General features: G+C 36.0%; 1 long non-coding RNA gene across 1 annotated transcript; it reads left to right on the top strand.

Annotated features, from left to right (window-relative positions):
* The first annotated feature begins 776 nt into the window (after positions 1-776).
* Positions 777-4,025, top strand: LOC127845849 (uncharacterized). The gene is made up of 4 exons (XR_008033436.1): positions 777-1,005; positions 1,151-1,215; positions 3,010-3,119; positions 3,467-4,025. It is a non-coding gene; the product is annotated as an uncharacterized LOC127845849 (long non-coding RNA).
* The last annotated feature ends 14,097 nt before the right edge of the window (positions 4,026-18,122 follow it).

Here is an 18,122-nt window from a genome sequence, read left to right as displayed (position 1 = left end):
CTTCAAAATAAAATGCGAGAAAATGATTGCATTTACCGGTAGATAGCGTTCCAATTGACGATGACAATAAAATTACAGCGATAAGTCAATCATTGAAATGACACCTTTGCCCCATCTCTGCTCATAGTGACAAACGTAATCGAATCGAAAACAAACATTGACTTGACAGAGAGATACCTTTAAGTGTATCCAATTCATATTGGGCACTTGAACCAGTTAATGCTTGTTTAAATGTATAACGCATTGTTTATATCAACGTCAACTCCGATAAAAATGGCGGATGTTTGCGTTAATCAAGCGCTAGCAGGATTAGCGACAATGCCTTAATCGATTAACGATATCTACGATTTCTTGAAGAAAATCTTCAAAAAGACATTATTGTTGTCTGTCTGAAGTGTTTTGCCACTAGATGTCTCAAATAATTATCTCAAGTACTAATACCGATTGTTCCAGCGTTTGATAAAACCACTAAAGAAGTTGATAAAATTGTCGTTTTCCGAAACCAGCAAGCGTTTACGGCGCGAACAATCAGAATGAGCTGTTTGTGTCGCGAACCAAGTGTTTCAGCAGGCTCGGATTTGTTTAAGCAAGGTGCAAGCAGATAAGTTATCATGTTTTTAGGAAAAAGCGTCATTATAACAACACTTCAATGTTCAAAAGCCTGCCGAGTTTGATAACACCAGTAAATGCGTATTTTACCCGATTTATGTCATGATTCTGTTTTTATATCCCTTGGGGCACGTAAAATAAATATTGCCTTCATTAAACATCGACTGACGATTTTACTACATTTTCACTGTCATCAGTGATTTCATGTGGCTTGCTTTTCGAGCACATGTTTCTAACATTCATAATTGAACAATCTATCGACCACAGTGTCGCGTTCATTTATTTTCCTACCTACTAGTATATCGCGGCTTTGATGTCTATACAGTAGTGGTGTTTTATTGTTCCTGTGTCCTGAATAGTGCTGAACTCAAAATTCTGTGTTATAGGCAATCAAGGGTCGGGCCTTCGTTGGGAAAATGTTTTTTTCCCGTTTGAAAAACACACTTGAATATGCATGTCTATTATATGGTTTTATGGGATTACATACAATTGAGCATGAGTATACATGTAGTTTAATCAATTAATCTTTATTTTACTCCAGATTACCCGTTTGAAGATCGCACGGAATCCATTTGCAAAGGGTTTTCGAGAAGCAGGAAAATGCAGGTAATGCTTATTTTATTTCCATAGACCGGTTTTTAGCTTTACTCTAAAACATTATTATTTTTCAGTCATCGCAGGTTTAAACAATAATACGCAGAAATCAGATTCAATGATAATTGCACGTTATAAAAGAGCATATACACACAATATAAAGTACATATATACTGGATGTTCGTTCATTAATAATCAGGACCTTTTTTGTGGCTCATCAACCGCAGATGTATTGGCTAGTTTTAATTGACAAAACGCTATGATAACCTGTTTGCACTTTAACAAGCGTTAATGGTGGATACCAATCTGAATGAACTGCTGATAATAAATCATATATTGCACATACTACTTTTAAACCGATTATGGCGGCGAATAACTTTTCTCCAAGCTGTTTAAGTTACTACGAGTGAAACTTACCATAACTGTGTTTAATGATTATCATATATAATTTAACTTCAGTTTTATTTCAATAATAATCGCAACGAAAATCCACCACGTTTGTTCGTCCTTCAACTTTTCTTTTATATTATATACTTAAGCGGATGTTTCTTTCAAGTTGGGGATTATAAAAATATGCATTTGAATGTTTGGAACCAGCTTGTGATTTGACAGTAGGTTGTCATGATTGCTTCTGAAACAAGAACACATGTCGGTCAACGTACCAAATCACAAGATTAGACTTTATTCTTATACAGCATGTATATATGTTAAACCAACATGAACATACTTAAACAAGTGTCCTGGTAATCATAGCTAAGCGAACCGATTTTCTTTTCTAATGCTATCAAAGGTGTTTATAATATAAAATGTAGTCAATAAGCATTTTGAAGCGTTTGTGCATACTTTTCACTGTTTATTCAAGTTTTAAATTCCCACGTGTCCCCGCGGCGAAAGACACTGCAGCCCATTGACCACTGGCGGGAGCGCCGGGCCCAATCATCGCGCGTCTTAATCTCGCGATAACGCGTGAGAACTCCCAGCGCGCGTGGTGTAAGCGCTGATTACAGCTGTCAACTTATCATGAGTAGTGGTCCAAAACGGGTCACTTATTAAATATCGCGCTCTTGCATCCCAAATCTTATCTGAAATGTCATAATGGTGTCGTCTGCAAATTGCTTGCACGTTTTGTTAGTAGTTAAAGTTTTCACCACGTGAACACTGTTTAATTTAAAAACGCGTTATGAAGTGCCGATTGAACATATTTTTGTATAGCACACAACTACAGTTTACTTTATTGTAAACATATAACAAAATGACAATATGTACTCGGTTGACGATTGATTATTCCATGCATCTTGTACTAGGATACCTAAAATGTGAGCCTCGATATGGGAAAACTAGGGTTAATGAATGTAGGTAAAGTTTAATCCCATAGAGATCTGTGCGGTGTACACGGGCTAATCAGGGAATAAATATTCCGCTTTTAGGAAATGTTCCGTTGTCTAAACGTAAATCCAGTTTAGGCGGAAAGTGCCGTCCTTGATTAGCCAGTGTAGACTGCACAGGCCAATCTGGGACGACATTTTGCGCACATGCATCAAACCCAGTTTTCCCAGAAAGAGGCTGATATCATACATTCCAATTCCAAACGGCGATAGATTGGCCCCCAGTAATGTTCGCATATTTCATTATAACATACCTAGTAATAGACTCGCGATTTGTTTAATGTACTAAGTGGTTTTTAACTAAATCGGTTAATCAAACGGTAAACCAATGAGCTGTAGTTACTACTAAAATACCCCGTTTCGGTACAAACTGTCTTCAGCGACATACATATCATGTATTTTATATATCTGATGATTACAGAAGTTCTCTGGAAGCCATGATGGCCAGCTTTCGGGATGTGCTTGACGACAGAAAGAACAAAACACCTCCGCTCAAGAGGAAACTGTCCGAGATGGACGAGGAATGCACAGGTAATGCCATGTCTTGACCTTAAACGCTGTGACAAACCTGTGCTCAATTTGGGCACACAAGAATATGAATGCTTAATACAAAGAACCGACAAAGAAAAATATGCTGCTGTAGCTTGATTGTATCGAGTGACTTATGCATAAAGAGAATAAAAACATAACCACTTGTTACATATACTAGTTTTTCATTATTTGAAATACAAGTGCATTCAATATCAACCATTGTGTAAATGCAACGTATAACATGATTTCTTATCGAGTAGTATGTTTGGTCACGATGTATTGTCAGCACAAACTATGGTCATTGGTCTTCTACATGCGATTTGTCTAAACAATATACCTTTTTTCAGATGCAAAGTCAACAGACAATCACGTTTCAATATCTGCCAGGCAATCGTCCTTCTCGACAAACAACTTGGCATGGCTAAATATATCCGGGAGCTGCTACTCAGAGTCACCATCTGTACCAGCATTCTACCCGTCGTTTCGCGGACCCGTTTCAACGCAGGGCTTGCAAACCAACACCATATCTGCCAGCCCTCATTCAACTTTATCAACAGGTTTCGACTATACGAAATAGGGAATGCGTCCAGTTTTCATCTCAAACCAAATATTCCCTCCTCGCGAATACAGAAAGTGCATCCAGCATTCAGACTGTCTTCGTTCGCCCATATTGATCCACTCATTCTGGACGCTTATTACACAAGTTTACTATCATACCCATCTATGCAAAATATTTTGATGTGTCCTCAATCAATGAAACCAGTCAATCACATCGACACGAAACACGATGAGTTCGGACACAATGTGTCAAACGCCTTTGATTCAATTCACGATGACGGAGAGATTGTTTTGAACTTATGTACAACGTAACGTTTTCGTCTATTACAAATACTTTTATAAATATTTTGAATAAGTCTTCGCGTTTGGTTCAAGTTTTGAGTGTATTTATTTTATTCACTCAATGTCTATTTATTGCATTTGCGGGATAACAAAATTCACTGTGAGCGATATGTTATAACTTTTGCTTATGATGGTCATTTTTAGCCCCAAATGCTAATTCCAACACTGAGATACACAATTTTGGTGCTAGTATTCAATAGAACCGCAATTCATAAAAACACACAAACGACCGTTGCATGCCCAACAGCTTAGAAAGAAAGCATAACAAATCATTTACAAGTTAGATACTCATACAATGACGGAGTTTGACTGCGACTGTAAATGATTAGTCCTTAAAGACTGGCACCTTCAACACTCGTTAATGAAGTGACGCACCTCAAGCATTTTGGTTGCCATTGAGTTTTTATTCCAAATAAAATGCAACCTTTCTATATCCTTTCATTTAGTTACCAACATATGTTAATGTTAAACAGAACAAAAATCATTGAATAATTAAAACCAACAGTTTCGGTTTTAGATAAGGGACTTCGTAGCAGATTTTCATATTTTCTGAAGTGGACTTAGAAGAAGTTACATAAACTTCTATGATATTTGGAATAATCTAAAGTACTTTTAAGTAGACACAAACAGTTATTGAATTTAAAGGTCCGGAACCTTACGAAGCATAATGTAACGCGCTGGTAATGGCGATGTATGTTAGTAATACATGTGTCCCCAAATTATCAATTATCCAATACATATGGATGTTGTTATGTATGTCGTTCCTACGACATATTAAAGTCGTGTTGATGACATAACTTCATTGCTGGAACGACTTAGTAATTCGTGGGAAATACTTAGTAACTCGTGGGCACGAGATATCCATCTCGTAGGAACGAAATAGTAACTCGTGTGATGGAGATACATATTCGTTATAACGATATATAGAGAAAATCCGAATCGAATTGAACAATAACAGTTCTGAAAGAATATGATTGCATCGCAATTTCAGTTCCGGAACATTTAGTCATGGAAATTCTACAATACATATGCAGCAACACAACATCAATCTTTTATAAAATAACTGTGTACATGCCGTGGTTTGGCCTAGAATGGTTTATTTATACAAGTTTAACACAAATGTTAACAGTACCATCATGCCTAATTTGAATACACTATGATAATTACAACTCAAATGTGTGCATATCAAACAATCATTTATAATAACATTTTGGAAACTCCAGTTGTATGTGATAAAGTAGCCACTATTTTAAAGCTAAATTTCGCACAGTAAAATTATAATTTATTATTATGTGGGAGCTGCTATTCGCCGTCATCGTCCGTATCAACCTTCTACCGTTAGTGCAAAGACCAATTTTAATCGGGGCTTGCAAACCAACACAAACAAGCTACCATCTCTATTTTTGCTTCATTAACGGCCTAAAATTATATTAAACAGGAAAAACGCCAAGTATTTGCATTAAACCGAACATTACCAGTCTAATTACCGTCTACGCGCATACATGAAGTGCATCCAGCATTCGTACTCTCTTCTTTTTTCCCCATATTTATTTACTGATTACGGAAGCTACTCATAAAGTTTACCGTCATACTTACCATGCAAAATGTGATGATATTTCCATAATTGTTAAAAGCAGTCAAATACGTTGAACAACACATGTGTTTTCACACAGTGTGACTAACTAGTCGACTCACTAGACGGAAATAGAGAGGTTGTTTTGAACCCTAGGAATAACTACGTAAAACTGGTCATGTAAGGAAAAGCTTAAATAAATGTAACAGTGCAAATCATGTTTTTGCGATTCGTAAAATATTAAAGACTACGGAATTATAGACCAAATCGGGACAGTCCAACGGCTTTCTTGTTATCGATATATTTTGCGTTAATAAAAGAGAGCCATTCTAAACGAATATGTATCAACACCAGCTCACAATTACTAATAAATATTTCTAATGGTCCGCTGATTGATCAAACATTAAAAAAAGGCAGAATTTAAATCCGTACAAAAAAACACCGGAAAAACGTATTGCATCTTTAAACGGAATAGAGTGTGATGCGTCGTGATTTACTTAAGTGAGTATATTACTTTCGTACCAAGCGAACAGGCATACATTCGTTTGCACTGAGCGCTTTCGAACAAATATATACTAAAATGCATTTCTTACAAATGAAATACCTAATTGCGAAATTAACGTCATCATCTTTCATCAGAACTGATATATTTGCAATGCATTATTTATTTTTGAGAGATAGGGACAATTAATCAACAATTGATATAAAAAGGGAACTCATTGTCGCCATCGTACTATCGCACTGTCGCCATCGTATTGTTGCACTGTCCCATGTAAGTCATCGTACTATCGCTTTCTCGCTATCGTTCTAACGCATTGTCGCCATCGTATTGTCGCACTGTCGTCATCGTACTATCACGTTCTCGCATACTCGCCCTCTGGAGTTTTGTGTGTTACTACGATGGCCCTAACGGTATTCCGTACAGTGCATAAAGTCTGGTTTGGAATCACAATTAAAACAGATGTTGAAAACCCGACATTTTTTATAAATAGCAGTCTTAATATCCATTTCCAAGCTTTAAATTAACATATTAAAACAAGTTTCATGTTTGTATCGGTTGAAGTTCTTGTTAATAGTAGAAACAAAGAACACAATACAACGCTGATCGGGCTTACTAATTTGAGGCAAGAAAACACATCGCGCTATTATATATAACATATAACATATAACACGCATCCGCCAAGTTCGAGTGCCGTCGTTCCGGTGAATGTGTCGCACAGTCGTGTCAAGAGCTTCCGAGTTCGGATATGAGACCACGAAACAATGCTTAACTTTATATATCAGTCAGCGTAGAACCTGACCAGACTGCGCGGTTGGACAAGCTAGGATGGACCAACTTTGGCCGCATATGACATAAGACCCATTTTCGCATGACGCGGGTCATCTGACCTTTATAATGTGTATATAGCTTTGAATGGAGTCTGCACAAAGTTTTTGCATGGGCTTATTGTAAATGTGTTGCACGCTTTCAATACTACGGAGTTCATTTTCTGTTGCAAAATGAAATGTAATAAAGATTGTTACTCAGCGGTGTGTACAGTATGACAGAGTTGTCTGTCTGCGATGCATTTATACTGGTTCGTAGCTGGCACACTCACCAATAGGACTCGAACAAGAAATGATAAGATCTACTAGCATAAACCTGAAATTGTAACTTATTTTACGAATATTCATGTTATTTATATTATTCAATTTATTATTCATACTCATATTATTATAATTTTTATTACTACTTGTATTGTTGTTCTTCGCATTTAGAAACTTATTCGGCTTACGAAACTGAAAAATCCCATTGGAAAAATAAATCCCATGGGAAAAAAATGCCATGGGAGAAAAAAACAACATGGGATTTTTTTTCAAACACGACTAAACGCATTACAATACTGTATGTTCTTGATCATTTCATAAATTTATGATGTTTCTGGAAGTTTAATAAAGAAATCTCTCAAAATAAGAAAAACAATCCCATGGGATTTTTTTCTCCCATTTTAAAATGGATTTTTTATTACTAAATATTTATTTATATAATTCGCATAAAACCAATATACAGTCCTTAAATAACATTAAAATACTTAAAAACGCAAATAAAACACGTTTTTTAAAATGTTCAAAATCCCATGGGATTTTTCTCCCATTTGCAAATAATGGGAGAAAAAATATCCAATTGGAAAAAAAACACCATAGGAAAATCGAAAATCCCGTGGAAAAAATGCAAAAATCCCATGGGAACCCCAACTTTGCTTATAAATTTCATAGTGAAGAAAACGCATTTTTGAGTGAAAATAACCAATTATTTAAGTAGCAAATCTTTAAGAAAAAGGGTACTTAAGTTTGCGAAATTTCGGTTTCGCAAAGTTTTTTCCGGTGGCCGTTATTTTCCAAATATTAATACTCAAATAACCGTAGATTAGTTAGTAGTTTAGAAGGTTAAAGGTGGAATTTTATTACGCTATTGATAGTATTTTAATTTGTTTAATCAATAATGTTGTGACCAAATATTTTATTCTTGAAGACATGTTTATAAACAACATAATCACTTTTGTAGCTTGACACATGTCTTTTAAATGACAACGTTTAAATCTTTAAAGACATTTATATCAACTCCAATCTATGACTTAAACAGAACCACATTAAGTGTGATACTGTATGGTCTTATATTTGTGTTTAAATATTGTTGTTTTTTTTTGTAAGCTGTTGTGATAATAGCTTAGATCGTAAACAGTTTCTAATATACATGCGTATTTCTAACAATCTATATACCCATAATTGGGTATGGTAAATTGCTGTATTTTGTGATAAATGGTAGTGATTGTGTAATAAAACATTATCTGTTTAAAGTGCGGTGACCTACGTTTTATTTTTTATTTAATGATGACAACACGTATATGAACATAATTGAGCAGTTTCGCATAATTCTATGAGACCGAACTTTTTTAAATTGCAATTATGTGGTTTTAATAGTAAAAAAATGCTCGTGTTTTTTTAGGTGACATCAACTTTATAAAAAATTAATTTCTTAAATTAACTTGCTAACTCAATTTTAGTGATAGTGTGTGGATTTATTAAAAGGTATATGGCATACCTTAGCTCAAATAATATCTACATGATTCAAATTTCATAGCTTATTCATTATTTTGTCGCAATAACAGATTTTAAGTTTAAACGGAAAAATACGTGCTGTATAATGGTGTATAAGATCTTAACAAGGCCGGTGACCCTATTTTGTTTAATTTCATTTTTTCATATTGTGTTTGTATGTGTTACTAGAATATAAACTTTGAACACAATCTATTTGATGGAAAAAAATCAGTAAAACTGCAGCAACCCCATAAGCGTAATATGATTTTAAAAAGAATCCATGACACAGAAAATACTACGTCGCTTATTATATTTTTTATTCATTTTCAACCTTTTTGTGAGTGCCAATTGCACTTTCACATAACGATTCAAAATAATCAAAGACTTAGACAGACTTATGCTACTAATTGTCCGTGACGAAGATGGTTTTTTTCTATTATTTGACGACTGCGAGATATAACTTTTCATTTGATATCTCCGAATACATAAAGATCGTTTTGAAATATATATGAATAATGAAACTCCATTAACATCATCATGATAGAAATTCTTTATACATCCAAACTTGCCTTTTATTTAAGGCATGTGACCAGTTGCCTCTACACTTCAGACGATACATACAATAAGACACATACCAGTTATTAAAGCTTTGGTCGAATCATTTTAAAAGGTCACGTTAAAACAATAATGGTGTAAACCGGATAAATTATCTAATTTATGTTCCCTTAATTTGCATTTACCATTGCCAGTTGATTTACTTTTTGAAATTTGTGTCCATAAATACTGTTAAGTAAATTTTTATCGTCATGTTCTCTGTCGGAAGATTTTACAAGTTTGGAGGTGATGAACAGGAGGTGAAGAAATTGTCACTTATGCCAAATTTACGCAAGGAAATTACAGCACAATACCACACCAAAATTAAAATTACGTAGAGTTAAAAAGCAAATCGCAGCTTAAAGTAAAAACTATCGTCCCGACTTTCTTCAGTCAAATAGTTATTTACACACTCCGGATCCTTACATAATGCAGCCTCAGGCGTGGAAATATACTATATACTTCAAAATACACACACACATACACACGCGCACGCCTACGTGTCTACGGTGCAGACTGAGGACGCATGACTTTTTCCCACCACTGGGGACACCAATTTCCAAGTATGCTATTTATTTTTAGACTAACCGATAAGGATAAAACATGAAATTTGACAGCTAAAATGGGAAGTTGCTTGATACACTTCACACTGAGGACAAACCAACCACTGAGGGCATTTTACACACAGCCAGTGAGGACTTCACACACCATTTTTTGAGCACATCACACACAAATATATTTTAAGTATACAAACATGTCTTTAAATGAAAATGTATTATTTATCACTGTCTGTTATGTTATTTTTATAATAATTAATATTATTCTATGATATTTGACAACTAAGACTTCTTAAATATATCTGATATTTAAGTACATGCACTTTTGTTTGTTTCCAACTTGACAAAGCCCTACCACTGAGGACTTACACACCGCTGTCTGGGGACATAACAAACAGGTTTTTTTGTATTGCTTCTCTATCATATCAAACCTGCGTTTTAAATTATTATATTAATAATCTTTATTAAAACATGGTAAGTTGCTAATTTAGTAACCGAATATGATCACATAATCAATTTTGATGATCATTTTGTTCGGGTAAAGTCCTTGTGATTAATCAACATTTTGATTTGATTTTCAGATAAATCTAATATACCGGGTTGGGTTTACTTACGCCTCAATGTTTTCCGTAAAAGCGGATACAGAACATTTTAATGCACAGGTGCAACATCAATTCTCTATTATCTCAATATACACCGATACTGTACCACTGATACACAACAACATAGTCTTAATCGAAACATTCAATAATCGAAAATATAAGATAATATTTATTGCCTTTATATGAGGGGTTATTATCCCGTAACGTAATAGTGTGCTTTTTTCATCGTGTGATTAATACGTTTTTCATTAATTTAATAATAAATAAGTTGCATTTGTATCATAACGATTCAAATCACCTCGTGGTAAATGGTTTAAAGAGAACGTGAGTACGCTCAGTCCATCCCTAACTCAGAAATGCATAATCAAATCTCTTCTGGCAAAAACGTTTACTTACATCGCCATCTATCGAATCTACATCGAAAAATGGGAATCTGTTCGTCTAATTCAATTTGCTTATTCGATGAAAATTGTGTTTTTCAACACATGACGAAAGAACAGCATGAATTATTACGTTTCTGGGGATGAATGGTTCAGCGACATTAAAAAAATTATTAAATTAGCGATAACAATTACCTGAATTCGCGATAGTTATCAAGTGCGTACACGATAGCTATAATGTGGCTTACGCTATTATATCGTGCGCTCTCGATAGTATCATATGCGCAGGCGATATTATTAATCATGTTCGTAATAGATTTACGAGCTCACGCTATAATTACTATATGAAGATCTATCTTGGAGGTCGTGAGTGCTCGGTGCAGAGGCCGATATACTGTAATTTTGGTTTAATGGTTCAGCGACATTAAGAAAACTATTTCATTAGCGATAGTAATTACGTGAGTACGTGATAGTTATCACGTGCAAACACGATAGTTAATTATGATCGCAATACAATTACAAGCGCACGCTTTAGTTACTATGTGAGAACGATATAACTATTACGTGCGCATGCGATAGCTATTACGTGTGCATGCAAGAGTGCTTACGTGTGAATGCGATAGCTATTACAGGCACACTCGATAGGTGATCAATGATAAAAGGAGTCTGATGATTCGTTATTTTTTACTTAAGCATGTGAAATGTTTATGAAATGACAATGACGGAGATACAACGCGAGATTACGACGCAATAATGCCTAATCTCGCGTTTTATACCTTGTAAATACAAAGTAAAAACTTTGAGAACACGAGGGGAGATTGCGTTATTAACCTATTACTTTTTTGCGAATTTGAATCGTGATCTCGCGTAATCGCATCGTTATTTTGTTCGTTTAAATCGTGTTTTCGTGTTGTTTTGCGAAACAATGAGTGGCATTAACGGAATACTGTAACATACCCGTTATGCTTTACCCAGCGCTATTAAATGCATACTAACATTAACAACAGCTGTGATGTAATCTCTTTGCTAGGAGTTCTTTTAAACAAACAGCAGTGATGAATACCACTGGAGCCTCCGTGCTCAGGCGCCGTACCTTTTCCGCATACATTGTGAAAGAAACATGATTTAAAATCACGAACTATTTCACAACTTCATCATGTGCATAAATATTCAGAGTTTGTTTTTAAGACTCAGAGGAACAATATAGCGTAAAGACCGTTATATTAATATCATTAAACATCACGTCCATCATAGTGTTGACAACACTAACATGACGTGGTTGAGGTAAACATTTATGGCAGAAAATGTCTCGAATTTTAGTAATTCGTGTTTAAGACTCGGATTCAGACTTTTAATGTTTGTGAAAAGGGACGCAGGAACAAGAAAAACTATTTTTTATTCTTAAGCAACACTTGGGACAGTGTGACTCATCACTGAGGACAGTTTGATCCACAACTGAGGACAGAGTGGCCTGTCACTAATGACAGTGTATGACAGGTCGACATTTCTATTTAAAAATGTCTTAATTTAACACATGGAAATATGCATATGCATTTGCAAAGTTGACAAGCTAGCTACTAACGGAAGCTTACCATATCCTTATGTGTGTTGGTTTGGTGGCTGCTTTCTGCCATCTTTCTGGCGTACAGGCGGGTTTGAAGGACGCCAACACAACACGTCGATGGCTCCGACTCTAAAACTTTTTAAGCGCGTCTATGCAGCGCTTGCCGAGATGAAGATACCAAAGATGTGCTGCTACGGCGTTCCAAACGCACTCTCTTCAGTGCCTAGTGCAGACTTCATATTCGATGTATTAGAAATAAGGTCGAAAAAATCGCGGCGACATGGCTTTCTATTCTTAGTCACTGCGCAATAAGTTGCTGGCGACTGCACAACGAGAACCTTGGCGTTATTGATATATCTTGGAGGTCGTGAGTGCGACGTGCAGACGCCGATATAATATAACTTGGGTTTAATGGTTCAGCGACACAAAGATAACTATTTCATTAGCGATAGTAATTACGTCAGTACGCGATAGTTATCACGTACACACACAATGGTTATTATGTGCATTACGCTATTATAACATGCGCTCTTGATAGTTTAACATGCGCAGGCGATAGTATTAATCATGTTTGCAATAGAATTACGAGCGCACGCTATAGTTACTGTGTGAGAACGATAAAGCTATTACGTGCGCATGCGATAGCTATTAAGTGTGAACATAAGTGTGATTACGTGAGCATGCGATAGCTATTATAGACACAAGCGATAGGTGATCAATGAGAATAGGTGTCTGATAATTTGTTATTTTTTACGTAAGCATAAGAAGTATTTATACAATGAAAATGACGAAGCGATAATGCGAGATTACGATGCAATAATGCCTAATCTCGCGTTTTATACCTTGTAAATACAAAGTAAAAACTTTGAAAACATGATGCGTGATTGCGATATTATCCTATATTCTTTTGCGAGTTTGAATCGTAATCTCGCGTAATCTCGTCGTTATTGTGTGCCTTTGAATCGTGTTTTCGCGTTAGGCGAAACAATGAGTGGCATAAAAGGAATACTGTAACATACCCGTTATGCTTTACCAAACGCTATTTTATGCATACAAAAATAAACAAGAGCTGTGATGTTATCTCCTTGGTGGGAGTTATTTTAAACAAACGGCAGTGACAAATACCACTGGGGCGCATTGCTTAGGCGCCGTATATTTTCCGAATACATTAACACTAACATGACGTTGTAGATTAAAACAATTTTTTATCTGCAATTGTCTCAAATTTTAGGTATTATTGTTTAAATCTCGGTTTCAGACTCTAAATGTTTCTTAAAAGGGACGCAGGACCTACCTAACCACCCACCCACAAACCACCAACCCAAAACCCACCAACTCAGACCCATCCATCCACCGATCCACCCACCCAACCAAAACCCACCCACCCAACCAACCATCCACCCATCAAAACCCACCCACCCAACCAACCACCCACCCATCAAACCCCTCCCACCCACCCACCCACCCACCCAACCACCCACCCACCAACCCACCCACCCACCCACCCACCCACCCACCCCAAAACCCACCCAAAAGACCCACCCACCCACCCACCCACCGAGCCACCCAGCCACCCACCCATCCACCCACCCACCCATCCACCCACCCACCCACCCTACCTACCTACCTGCGTACCTACGTACGTACGTACGTACCTACCTACCTACCTACCTACCTACCTACCTACCTACCTACCTACCTACCTACCTACCTACCTACCTACCTACCTACCTACCTACCTACCTACCTACCTACCGACCTACCTACCTACCTACCTACCTACCTACCTACCTACCTACCTACCTACCTACCTACCTACCTACCTACCTACCTACCTACCTACCTACCTACCTACCTACCTACCTACCTACCTACCTACCTACCTACCTACCTACCTACCTACCTACCTACCTACCTACCTACCTACCTACCTACCTACCTTTCAGTGACGAGTATTAAAATCCTTTAATGGGAAAACTAATTTCTGTATTAAAAAAAAATTAATATCACTTCTGGATATGTATACATGTATTAATAGTGTTTTAAATATAATTTAATAATATTGGGCGGAAATTCTATGTCTTGGAGGTGATCGGAAGCAATAAAAGTATAAATATGTAACTATATAAGGATGTACATACGTCCGGGGGACGTAAACTTAGCATTTTGTTGTCATCTATCACGTATTGCTAGTCTGTGTGACGATGGCAGGGATGCTTTTAAAAATATTGTCGGTATAGTATTGGTGTTCTTGTACTCGCTCGATGGCATGGCGTGCTTAGGCGTACCTGGAATAGCTCTTTCTGGCTTTGGAAATTATTGTGGCATTGCGAATATTTTACAATATGTTGCAATGGACAATCTACGGCAGGGCGTTCTGAGAATTTATTTGGGCCGGTTGCGGTGCTCTGAGCAATTGCGCATGTACAATATGTTGCACAATACGCCGTACCGAGAATTTAATTTGCCGGTTGCGGTGACCTTAGTGATTTTCCGAACCAGCCAGGTGTTCGTTGAAATAGGAATTGCATAAATAAATATAAGCACAATGAGGAGCTCTTGCGAAATAGCATATTCTGTGGTGCATTATCTGGTGGCGATGGTTGCATAAACGAGAAGCTAAATCAATAATGCAACTGGGATTGGGGCTATCTTTAGGGCAGTACTTCCGGTCGCCTCCTCGACATGCCTCAGTTGTAGCGCTAGTCTATAGCTGAGGTTTAGTTACTCTTGTGCTAGTGTGGTGTAAATTATATTCCGCAATGTGTCTATTAAATTCCATTTTTCTTTTTGTATTGTTCCTTTCATATGTTTTGTATTGTTCAAAGATACAATGTCCAAATGTGTTAACGTAATCTATCACATTAAACAATGATACTAAATATGTAACTGACAAAGTTGGATTTGTAGTATTTATTCATCAGATCTTGCTCTGGTTAATAAATACGCATAGACGAAGTGGGTGTCGCCAAAGGATCAGGCTTCCATTTGATGAGTAGGTTACTGTAACCGAACGTTCATGAAATAGACAGACGCTAAAGGACGGTTACATTTATAATCCAAATAACTCTAACCGGATGAATGAATCGAATCTTGGTTAACGAATGGGGTACTGAGCTGCTTTCTGAAATAAAGTTACGTTATTTGTATCATCCCCAAATCAAACAAGCTGTGATTCGCTTATGTTTAGGCTAAGATTTTGTGTTCTATTGCTTTATGTACGAGAGCCTGATTACACAATAAAGAAAAAACAAGCAATTGCAGATATTCATTTATCTTAAACGAGACGACCAACGCGAAACTCGAGTATTTAAAACTTGAGCTGTTTTTTATGCTTTATCAGCAAATCAAGGTTACGGCAGACTTCAGAACCGTACATTTGTTATTTCGTTGTGTTTACTTAGTATTGTCAGCTTTCATAAATGTATCTGCGTATTATCATTATTTGGTCATTTTGAAACGCTGGAATTAAAGGAAATGTCCCGGGATTTAATTAAATCATGGGATAGTAGAAACAACTATAGTGACCATTGTTTGATTAAATTAAGAACACTGACATACATGTTGGCATCATATTTTGCATGTTTTCTTCCTTTGTAATGTATGCTTATTTATCAAACAAATTAACACGTACATTGTTCGGAGTTAAAAACGTATTAAACTTGTTTATGTGCGTGTGTTAAATTGGCAATTCATTTGTTTCTAATCTAAATAGTATGTGCAAACCACGGCAATCGGTTTAAATTCATTAAATCCAGATGTGAATCTACCTGTAATTGATAAAGGAGATTTGAGATTAAATGTCAACGCATTTAACAAATGAAAGTTTAAATTATAATTTGCTTACTTATTTACAACGCTTTTATGTCTTCGCAATACGACATGCGCTCATTAAAGTATCTAGTTAAGCGAGCGACAAGATAAGTATTGATGCAAAGCATCAAAGGGCGTCGTGAATTTCAGTGTAAAAGGCACTCAATGAAGTTACATGGAACGATTTTTATCTACTGTAAATATTAATATATTGGCCGATTTTTTTAAACAAAATAGAAAAAGATACTGGTATAACCGTTATCTATGATTTTGTGTTATAACCTCCAAATAACCATTATTTATGATGTTGTGTTATAACCCCCAAAAAACCATTATCTATGATTTTGTTTTGTAACTCTCAAATATTTCATAGTTCATTTTATTTACATTGGTTTCCTTTTTTTACTGGTATCCGTGTGCAGTTTTTATTATTGGAACAGAACTGTGTAGGTTTTTAAAACAATCTGCTTCATCTTGTAAGCGTAATTTCATATTTTTCTCAACTTCCAGGGGAGATGATTCTGAACTTATTTCTTACGTTGCTCATTTACGATAGGGGTTGAGTACTCATTGATATGAAAACACTGTAAAAGTTTGAAAACAAAATTGAATGAAAACTGTAAATTGTATAAAGAAACTGCATTTCACAATACTTTGAAATTCAGTAAAAGATTATAATAGATTAATTGCTCCGATATTCATCATTTTCAATAGGGTTCGAGTAATACTGATATAAAAACACTTAACAAGTTTGCAAAGATTCAGACGAGAGTTGTGGAATCTTTTAAACAAGTAGAAATTGTTTATTTTGTCAAATGTAATAGAAAAATAAATCTGGACTTATTGTCCCGATGTTTCTCATTTTAAATGAGGTAAAAATGCTCATTGATATGAAGACACTGTAAGTTTGGAAAGAATCTGATGAAAAATGTTGACATAATCACCTAACCAAGCAGTTTTTCACTTTTATTTTTAAATTCCAAGACACATAATTCTGGCCTTATGGTCCGATATTGCTCATATAGAGTTTGGGTTGGGTCCTCATTGATAAAAAAACCTGTGAAAGTTTGGGAACAATCGGATTTTGGACTTCGAGCAATTTCAAAATTTCTCAAATTCTAAGGAAGATAACTATGGACGTAATGGTCGGATAATGCTAAAGGACCCATACCACCTTGATAGTAATACGTGTCGCGCTTTGCGCTCTATATGTGGTTCTTAAAAAAAACTCCGAGGAGTGCTTGAATCTAGGGAAACGGGTTGCTGGGACACAGCTCCTCCTTAATAAGCTGCTGCTTCCTTTATCGCAACTCATTGTTACAATCAATTATACGTGTCGCGCTTCGCGCTCTATATGTAGTAGGGATAGGCCTATGATAGACAACCATAAAAATACATGGATAATAGATGTGTTGTTTGCATTTATTTGTTAATATAAAAACACGTGTATTTTTATAAGATATTTAAGTGATGTAAGAAATTTTAATAAACGTTGTCACCACGTTGCATCCATTAATTTTAATAAAAATGTCCAAATGTAGTAAAATGGATTTTAAAATGTCTACATAAAATAAAGCTTTATTATATTTATTAACCTGACTAAAACATTGTCAGCCGCCGAACTGTTCCGTTCGTGCCGGAACCCGGGATTGAACCGGGGGGCCTTTAGATGACTGTTGCGTAGACAACTTCAGTCTAACGCTCTCCCAACTGAGCTATTCCGGCTGACATTCACTTATGTACTGCTATTTGGTAAAGTTGTGTATAGCGATCGTAATTATATGTCTATTAATAAACTAATACATTGTACGTTTTCGTACCACTACGCCTTCCAATAAACTTGCTTGCGCGATAGGTCGTCAAATATCGTACTACAATGTACATTGATTCTCCACTAAATTAGCAAATTAGACAAACCACTAAATAAATATATTTTGATTAT

Source organism: Dreissena polymorpha, chromosome 9 (assembly GCF_020536995.1).
Source record: "Dreissena polymorpha isolate Duluth1 chromosome 9, UMN_Dpol_1.0, whole genome shotgun sequence".
In the NCBI taxonomy this organism is placed as follows: domain Eukaryota; kingdom Metazoa; phylum Mollusca; class Bivalvia; order Myida; family Dreissenidae; genus Dreissena; species Dreissena polymorpha.
The sequence above is the reverse complement of the archived record's forward strand: the minus strand, read 5'-3'. Positions and strand labels throughout refer to the sequence as shown.